The following is a 9,851-nucleotide window of genomic DNA, read 5'->3' on the forward strand; positions in this document are numbered from 1 at the left end:
ATAAAAAGTTAATTTAGTATTCCTCGTGATGATAGAAATATACCACCTAATTTTTAAAAATGTCTCTTCTTATACATACTATTGGGGAAACATAGGGCTACGTCCATCCCCACAGAGCCATTTGCCTATAGCCTGCAGCTTGAAGGGCCCCACATTTTGGCCATTCTTCTGTTGCCTGGTTGTGGCAAGGGGAACAAGAGAAATCTCATCATGAACTTTGATCAAAATTGATATTGATCATTCCCTAGTACTAGATCAATTTAAGAATGAGGGATAAATCCATTTGTGAAGGTTTTGGAATACCTTACCTATTCTCTACACTTCAAACTTCAGTACATATATAAAAGGATGGATCAGGTGAGTCCAAAGGCAAAATCATGAATTGTGAATAGTGGTTAAGTACCCTAGCTTTCTTCTCTCCCCAGTTTATGCCACTGTATTTTGTACTATCAATGATTATTTATAAGTAGACAAAGTTCTGAATTAGTTAGAAACTGTTGTCCCAATGACTGTGATATTATTGGTACCACATTTGTTTAAGTATCATTTTTAAATGGAAGGATTTTATGATATTAAGTGATTCACCACATGATTTCTCATTTATCAGTATAAGTTTACAAGTTCTGGGATGAGCTCTGCAAATAAATTTAATCAGATATATCAACGTATAGTTTTTCATGCAAAGGGGGAATAAAGTTTGCCTTTATAATCATATTATTTCATGCATAGGTGTATCATGAATCACGTAGGATTTGGGCATTTGAACCACACTTCCTTCCTCATTGATTTGAAATCTTAGCATCAATCATTCCCTTACTTGCTATGTTCTATACTCAGTTACACTTTTAATCCCAACTTTGTTGATCAAATATTCAGTGTAATATGCATCACCATAATCAGAGACTGTATAAATTTATGTTCAAAATTCAGTCCAAAATTACTTTCTCCTTGTAAGTATAGTAGCTAATGCCTCCTCTGACTCCTGCACCTTCTGCCCTGGGCTGAGGGATGAGGGACGCAGCATCTTTCTTTTTCTCATTAGCTGGGTAACTGAAGAGTTAAGAATCTGTCCCTCTTTTTATCAGTCTTTACTATAATAAACCATTATTAAAAAGTCCTCTTTTCCCTCCAACAATATCAGATATTTCACTTGAGGGACAGTGGAGCTAAACTATTCAAAGGTCAAAGCACACATATCGTACTTTCCACCCAAACTTAAACTTGATTCTATTTGGTTCTTGTTCTGTTAATGATGTTAAATCCCCAGTCACCCATTATATATTCATTATATTATACTTACCTTCTTATTATCCCAATGTCTCCAAGTCCTTCAGACTCTTCCTATAGAAATATTTCTCACATTGATTGTGTTCTCTTCATTCCTGCTGGTTTAACCCTGGTGCAAGTCTTCATTGCATAGACAATTTCCTTTTCTGGATGGTAGGATCTTTGGAGGCTCGGGTTATACTTTGTACCTGTTTGTATCTCCCAGCATGTAGGATGGTATCTGCTCATGGAAGACCTTCAAAATGTTTCTTAGAGGGTTTTTATTCTGCATCGTCACAAACGACTGTGCAGAAATGGCTTGACTCAAATCCAAATGTCCTTCTATGTCTTTTAAAGTATCCATTAAAATTCCTGAGTTAATATTTTCAGTTTGCTAAAAAATAGATGCATACATGTTACAAATCCCTGATTTATGAGTTGTTTGGTGAGACACTTACTGGTAACTGACACTGAAATGTGCATACTACAAAACTAGAACAATTACATTTTAGAAAAATGGGAGCTGTTAGTTTAAACGAATGAAAGAGAGTGGCACATTTTGGTCTTGGTTAATAATGTCCCCAGATTTGTCCCTCAGCTGTTTATATGCCAAAAGCTAGCACCAGTCAAGCATAATAGTGCCAGATGTATGTACTTTTCCTTCTGAAATGAGGGCGTAAACAATTTGTGCAAGCCCTTTGGCTAGTTGACATGGCATATCTGTGGGGAAATCAGAGTCCCAGATTCATGTGTGAACAGGTTCCCTTTGTGCATTCATGGGTAAGTCATAGCTGATGAGCTACCATGAAGGGCTACTTTTTCTTTGAGGGCATTCCCTTTGGTTTCATATTGATCTTTAAAAATTTCAAGCTGCTTATTGACAGAACCAGTTTTAATCTATTACTCATTCACACTGCTCACATAAGTCAAATAATAGTTCTCACTGATATTGCCACACTGGATGTTTGTTAGCCAGAAGAGCTTTGATGGAAAAAGGAAAACAGATTTCACATAATAGAAACAGCTAACATAGAAAATTAAAGGAAATAAAGCAAGGTGATCTTTAATCATCTCTCTTCTATGAATCTTGGCATAAGTTTAAGAACACTAGTGACATTATTTTCATATATGTTTACAATTTTCATGTATGAAAGACATTATGAACACACACACACACGTTCTGCAAGCCTTCAGGCCTAGCTTTTAATGAGATAACCAGATTCCATTGAAAGGAGTCCAAAGTTAAATAGCCATATAATGATTTCTGCTGCATGGTGAATGGTATTATGTAAAGGGGAGGGGATGTTCACAAACATGGTGTTATAATAATATCTAAACGTTTTCTAAGGTACTGGCTGATTTTAACTACTTGGTGTATGATAAATCAGAAGAAGAAAATCTCCTTCCTATTTTGTTTCTTGTCTCTCTTCAAATAGGAGTGATTGAGTTTACCAAGTCTCATGAAAGATTTCCTGATAAAATTAAAATTGTATTCATGTTAGTCACTACATTCGTGAAAATTGGTATATATTTCCATTTAGTCACTGCTTTCATGCTGTATGTAAGTATGCTGAACTATTATTTTTATCATTCCTATACCTCTATCTTTAAAGATGGGGATTCTTCCCTCTCTGGGTTAGTCTGGTTTGATCCGAGAGCCTGCAATTTAATAGTCCTCTTTTTGGACTGTTTATTCTCCCTACTTGTTAGACTACCACTTGTCTTGAGTGGACACATAGAAACTTCTAGGGCATTCGTGAAAGTTAAGTGCATTAGTTAGGATAATTATACCCAAGAAATGAGATTTTAACACTCTTGGGATCCACTGCGTTATTAAAAATGGTCCTGGTAAGACTGGAGATGGTGCTAAGGGCACTATGTAAGCAGTGAGATGTGATGTTGGTGGTTATTCAAAACTGGAGAATATTAGTCTGAAGTTTAATGCCTCAGTGGTACAAAACAGCCAAGGTAAGCTGCTTGATATGATTTAATATTTCATTTTTAATCCCATGATTCTTTGTGATGAAAAATGAGACAGCTTTAATTTGGTGAGCTTTAATGACATGGATTTCAGTGAAATCTTAGGGTGAAAATGAAAAATAAATGACAAGTCATAGAGCCTCCACCCAACTAAAGAAAGAGAATCTAATAGACATCTACAGAGCTCTCCACCCCAATCAACAGAATATACATTCTTCTCAGCACCACGTAGCACTTAGTCTAAAATCAACCACATAATTGGAAGTAAAACACTCCTGTGGTTCACGCTCATAATCCCAGCACTGTGGGAGGCCAAGGTGCGCAGATCACCTGAGGTCAGGAGTTTCAGACCAGCCTGACCAAAATGGTGAAACCCCAACTCTACTAGAAATACAAAAGTTATCTGGGTGTGGTCATGCGCGCCTGTGATCCCAGCTACTTGGGAGGCTGAGGCAGGAGAATTGCTTGAACCTGGGAGGCAGAGGTTGCCGTGAGCTGAGATCACGCCATTGACCTCCAGCCTGGATGACAGAGCAAGACTCCACCTTAAATAAATAAATAAATAAAAGAATTTATGCCTAAAGCTATATATCACTTTCAAAAACTGTGCTTCTCACTAATCTAAAATTATTATTATTATTATTATTATTTGTTAGTTAATAAGAACACTTATCTTTTTTTTTTTTTTTTGAGATGGAGTCTCACCCTGTTGCACAGTTTGGAGTGCCGTGTCCATGATCTTGGCTCACTGCAAACTCCGCCTCCCGGGTTCAAGTGATTCTGCTGCCTCAGCCTCCCGAGTAGCTGGCATTACATGCGCCTGCCACCATGCCTGGCTAATTTTTATATTTCTTGTAAAGACAGGGTTTCACCATGTTGGCCAGGCTGGTCTTGAACTCTTCACCTCGTGATCCACCCCTTGGACTCCCAAAGTGTTGGGATTACGGGCGTGAGCCACCACACCTGGCCAAAATCTACCTTCTTAGGAAATTTTTAGGTATACAATATTGTCAACTATCAGTACTATGTTGTACATTAAATCTCTAGGACTTTTTCATCTTGTGTAACCAAAGGTTATTCCCTTTGACTAATATCTCCCTGTGTCCTCCTTGCTCTCCTACCTGGCAACCACTATTCTACTCTTTACTTCTACCAGTTTGACAATTTTAGATTCAACGTATGAGTGGTAGCATGTAGTATATTTTTTTCTTTCTGACTTATTTCACTTAGCATAATATCTTCCAAATTCACTCATGTTGTCACAAATGGCATAATTTTCTTTTTTTAAGGCTAAATAATTTTCCATCATTTTTATTGTTATTGTTTTGAGATGGAGTCTCAATCTGTCACTCAGGCTGGAGTGCAGTGGTGCGATCTCAGCTCACTGCAACCTCTGTCTGCTGGTTTCAAGCGATTCTCGTGCCTCAGCCTCCTGAGTAGCTGAGATTACAGGCACATGCCACCATGCCTGGCTAATTTTTGCATTTTTAGTAGAGACAGGGTTTCAGTATGTTGTCCAGGCTGGTCTCAAATTCCTGACCTCAAGTGATCCACCCGCCTTGGCCTCCCCAAGTGCTAGGATTACAGGCGTGAGCCACCGTGCCTGGCTTCCGTCATTTTTACATATCACATTTTCTTTATCCATTCATCCAAAGATGAACATGTAGGCTGTTTCCTGGCCTTGACTATCATGAATAATGCTACTAAACATGGGAGTGCCAATACCTCTTCCAGGTCCTATTTTCAATTCTTTGGGAAATACGGTTGATTCTTGAACAACATGGTTTTGAACTGCACGGCCTTACTTATTCATGTTTTTTTTTTTTTATAAAAACAAACACAAAGGGAAAATACAGTATTTGTGGGATGCAAAACTCGTGTATATGTAGGGCTAACTTTTCATATAGGGTGACTGCAAGAATTGAATATGCACGGATCTTGGTATGGTGGGGAGCCCTAAAAGTAATCCCTCACATGTACTGAGGAGAGACTGTACACCTAGAAACAGAATCACTAGATCAAAGGTTAGCTCTATTTTTATTTTTTGAAGAACTTCTGTACTTTTTCCCATAGTGCCTGCACCAATTTATATTCCTGCCAATAGTATACAGTGTTCCCTTTTCTTTACATCTTTGCCAACATTTATCTTTTATCCTTTTGGTAATAACCATCTTAAAACCTGTGAGTTGATATCTCGTTGCGGTCTTGACTTGCATTTTCCTGATTATCAGTGATTCTGAGCACCTTTTCATACACCTGTTGGCCATTTGTATGCCTTATTTGGAGAAACGTCTATTCAGGTCCTTCACCCACTCGTAAATTGGATTATTTGTTTTCTTGTTATTGAGTTGTAGGAGTTCCTTATATATTTTAGATATTAACCCTTTATCAGGTATATGACTTGTAAATATTTCCTCTTGTTCCATAGGTTTCTTTTGTGTTTTGTTGACTGTTTCTTTCGTTGTGCAGAAACTTTTTAGTTTGATGTAATCCCACTTGTCTACTTTTGTTTTTGTGGCCTGTATTTTGGTGTCATGGCCAAGAAATCATTCCCAAGGTCAATGTCAAGAAGTTTTTCCCTATGTTTTCTTCCAGGTGTTTTATAGTTTCAGCCCTTACATTTTAGTCTTTAATGTATTTTTTATTTGATTTTTGTATATGTTATAAAATAAGGCTCCAATTTCATTCGTTTGTATATATTCAGTTTCCCCAATACCATTTACTGAAGTGACTAGCCTTTTCCGATTGTATATTTTTGGCACCATTATTGAAGATTAGTTGACTGTGTGCACACGGGTTTATTTCTGGGCTTTCTATTCTGTTCCATTGGTCTATATGTCTGTTTTTATGCCAATATGACACTGTTTTGATTATTGTAGCACTGTGATGAGTTTCCAAATGATGTCGAGTTTACTCCTGTTTTTAATTTTTTTTTTTTTTTAAGAGATGAGGTCTCACTCTGTTGCCCAGGCTGAGGTGCAGTGGTGCAATCACAGCTCACTGTAGCCTCAAACTCCTGGGCTCAAGTGATCCTCCTGCTTCTGCCTCTTGAGTAGCTAGGACTACAGCTGTGCACCACCATGCCCAGCTAATTATTATTTTTTAAGATGGGGTCTCGCCTGGTTGTCTAGGCTGGTCTCAACCTCCTGGCCTCAAGTGATCCTCTCTTCTTGGCCTCCCAAAGTGCTGGGATTACAGGCATGAGCCACCATGCCCAGTGTTTGTAATGGGCAAACACAGAGTTTTTATTGGCATTATGTAAGCACAATTGATTGAATCACTTGAAACATGATTGATTCCACCTGCAGCCCCCTCTCCTCCCTGGAAGTTGAGAAGTTGGGCTGATTTTATGTGGCTCAAAGCCTCAATCCTCTAATCACATGGTTGGCCTTTCTAGCATGGCCAACCTCCACCAGAATCATCTTATTAGCATAAACTCAGGTGTGGTTCAAAGGGCTCATGAATAGAAAAGACAGTCCTATAACACGGGAAATTCTAATTAACTTCCCAGGACCCAGGGACAAAGACCACATTCTTTATTATATAACAGGCTATCTTCTGATATTTGGTGATAGTTCTCTTATAGCAAAGTGTTATCTGAACATTCCCATTTGGTATAGCATTTATAGAGCAGATACGGCAATAGTATCACATAAATACACCTAACATTTGGAGAAGCCAGTGTAAGGTAAGGACTGGAGATTTTAATTCAATTTCCCAACACATTTAACCACTAATATCAGTATTATAATCTTACCAACAATGTCAGTGTCAGATCATATTAGAGTGTAGGAGATGTAACCTGAAAAATTAAAAGTTCCAAGATACTTGAACATTACTAGAATCCCATTCAGTCATTATAATTAACCTGGTCCATTGTTATATTGTATATCAAAATGTCTCACGGGATGAGCCCACTAAAGTGTGCAGACTCCCATTCAGTTTTTGCCAGTTCCAGAAGCAGGTGTGGTTTCAGAAATATACGACTTCACCCATTCAGGTATCTGGTATAACTGAGCTAAGAGACAACGTCATCTCTTGCTCTAAGCCTATTGGATTATCTTATTGCATAATTCATTTATTTATTTCTTTACACTTTGTCAGTGTCTCTTCTTTTTCTCCACTTACACCCAGACTTTTCTACCATTGAATGGGATGTTAGGTTCAACCACTGTGCTGGTTTAGATTGCAGGCAGGAATAACCGTCTAGCAAGTGTCTCCCCCTCACTCCATCTTATTCATATAGTATAGGGTTACTTAGGCACATAACTAGTGAGCTATTTCTACTACTGAGCAATATAGTAGCATTCATTATTAATCACATTTGTTCCAGATGGGGGTGAAGGCATAACCTACCCTATCAGGCTCTTAGGAAATCTGGCATAAAGATTTCAAAGCATAGTTACGGTTTCTTGCTTAGGAATCATCCTTGCTTTCTTCACTTGTAATTGCAGCACCGGTCCTGGGACCACTGCATTAGGAAAGAAAAAGAAAGCTGAGGACCAGGCGCGGTGACTCACGCCTGTAATCCCAGCACTTTGGGAGGCTGAGGCAGGCAGATCACAAGGTCAGGAGATCGAGAGGATCCTGGCTAACACGGTGAAATCCCGTCTCTACTAAAAATACAAAAAATTAGCCGGACGCGGTGGCGGGCGCCTGTAGTCCCAGCTACTCAGGAGGCTGAGGCAGGAGAATGGCGTGAACCTGGGAGGCGGAGCTTGCAGTGAGCCGAGATCGGGCCACTGCACTCCAGCCTGGGTGACTGAGCGAGACTCCGTCTCAATAAATAAATAAATAAATAAGTAAATAAAGTTGAGGTGATATGGAAAAGAAAGAAAAAAGTATAGTCACACCAGCATCTTCTTCCCATGGGAATGAGTAATTGCCTAGTCACACCAGCAACCTCTCCTGCCCTCTTTTTCCCAGATCCACCAGAAAACCAGGAATCTGTCTAATACGGACTTTCCCTTGGACCTCCCCGGGTTGAGTGTAAGCACACACTCATGAAGGAGTGTAAGCTTCATGCCTATCTCTCTCTCTTCTTTTAGACAACTAGTGTTGTAATTGCTCATTTCAATTCCCTACCAAACCCTTATTCTGAAGATGCCTGAGGAAGTGTTACTCTGTAGTCAAGATTGACGCAGTATTTTTTGCTCGAGTTCTTTCATAGCACTCCGGGCATTCCCTTCTACTACCATGTATGCAAAGCCTGGGTTAGAGTAAGTGTGTATTCCCATCAGGACCCACTAGTAGTGTCCTGGGGCTACTGACATCACTCCAATTCGGCTGCTCTGTGCAGGACCTTCCCCCAGAAAATCTGCCCAAAGCCATTTGCAGGCTCTGTCTCTCTTACTGGCAGACAGAACAGTTCTTAATTTGTGCCTCAGGTAGTGCAAGAGGAATGTGTCTAGATTCAACCCATCTCTGCATTGCTGCAGCCCCTCAATGCCCATCCATTTCATGGAACGAGGTGGCTACCTCAAGTGAGTGTATCAGGAAATCTACTTGCAAGCTCAAATTACTTCTGATTTTGGAAGAGGGTTCTTCTGATGGGCGTTGGCATATCCTACTTAAATGCACCCTTCAAACTCCCATGGTGATTCCATAGGGCTGTTTCCTATACAGGCATCCCTTAATAGACCAGTTTTGTATTGCCCTTCTCTCTAGCCATGTGGTTAGGCCATTGGCCGCTGCCCATGAATTGGTCAAAACCCCAACATAGAGGCAAACATCATGCAATTCAGCCTACTGAGCTGATTTAAGTTTACCTTCATTGATCAGAATGTCAGCCTTCTAAACAGGATGCTCTTTGATCACCTTGGAACTGCCATCCATAAACCAAGCAACTCTTTTCTGGTCAATCAAAAGCTGTTTATAGGGCACTGTCCAAGTGACAAAAGAATGTAGCAGCTCTTGGCCGGGTGCGGTGGCTCATGCCTGTAATCCCAGCACTTTGGGAGGCCGAGGCAGGCAGATCATGAGGTCAGGAGATCGAGACCATCCTGGCTAACATGGTGAAACCCCATCTCTACTAAATATACAAAAATAAAAAATATATATATATGTGTGTGTGTGTGTGTGTGTGTGTGTGTGTGTGTGTATATATATATGTGTATATATATATATATATATGCCGGGCATGGTGGTGGGTGCCTATAGTCCCAGCTACTTGGGAGGCTGAGGGTAGTCCTAGCTACTCGGGAGGCTGAGGCAGGAGAATGGTGTGAACCCGGGAGATGGAGGTTCCAGTGAGCTGAGATCGTGCCACTGCACTCCAGCCTGGGAGACAGAGCGAGACTCTGTCTCAAAAAAAAAAAAAGAATGTAGCAGCTCTTGAGGTCGTTCCATAGTTTGTCCTAAGGGAAAAGATTCTACTTGTCCATAAGTGTGCTGGCTAACTCTGTCCTTTCTCACTGTAATATCCCTGCACAAATCATGAGAGAACTGTTCTGGACTCTGATCTCACCATTAAAGTATTATCTGACATCATCCAAGACATGAGTATTTCAGGATTCAAGATTATTTTGTGTTTTTCAGTCAGAGGAGCTGTTTCAACTAATGTCTTACATCAAGCAGTAATTGCTACCCTACGTCCACAAACTCCC

The sequence above is a fragment of the Macaca nemestrina genome, chromosome 9 (genome assembly GCF_043159975.1).
Source record: "Macaca nemestrina isolate mMacNem1 chromosome 9, mMacNem.hap1, whole genome shotgun sequence".
Lineage (NCBI taxonomy): Eukaryota > Metazoa > Chordata > Mammalia > Primates > Cercopithecidae > Macaca > Macaca nemestrina.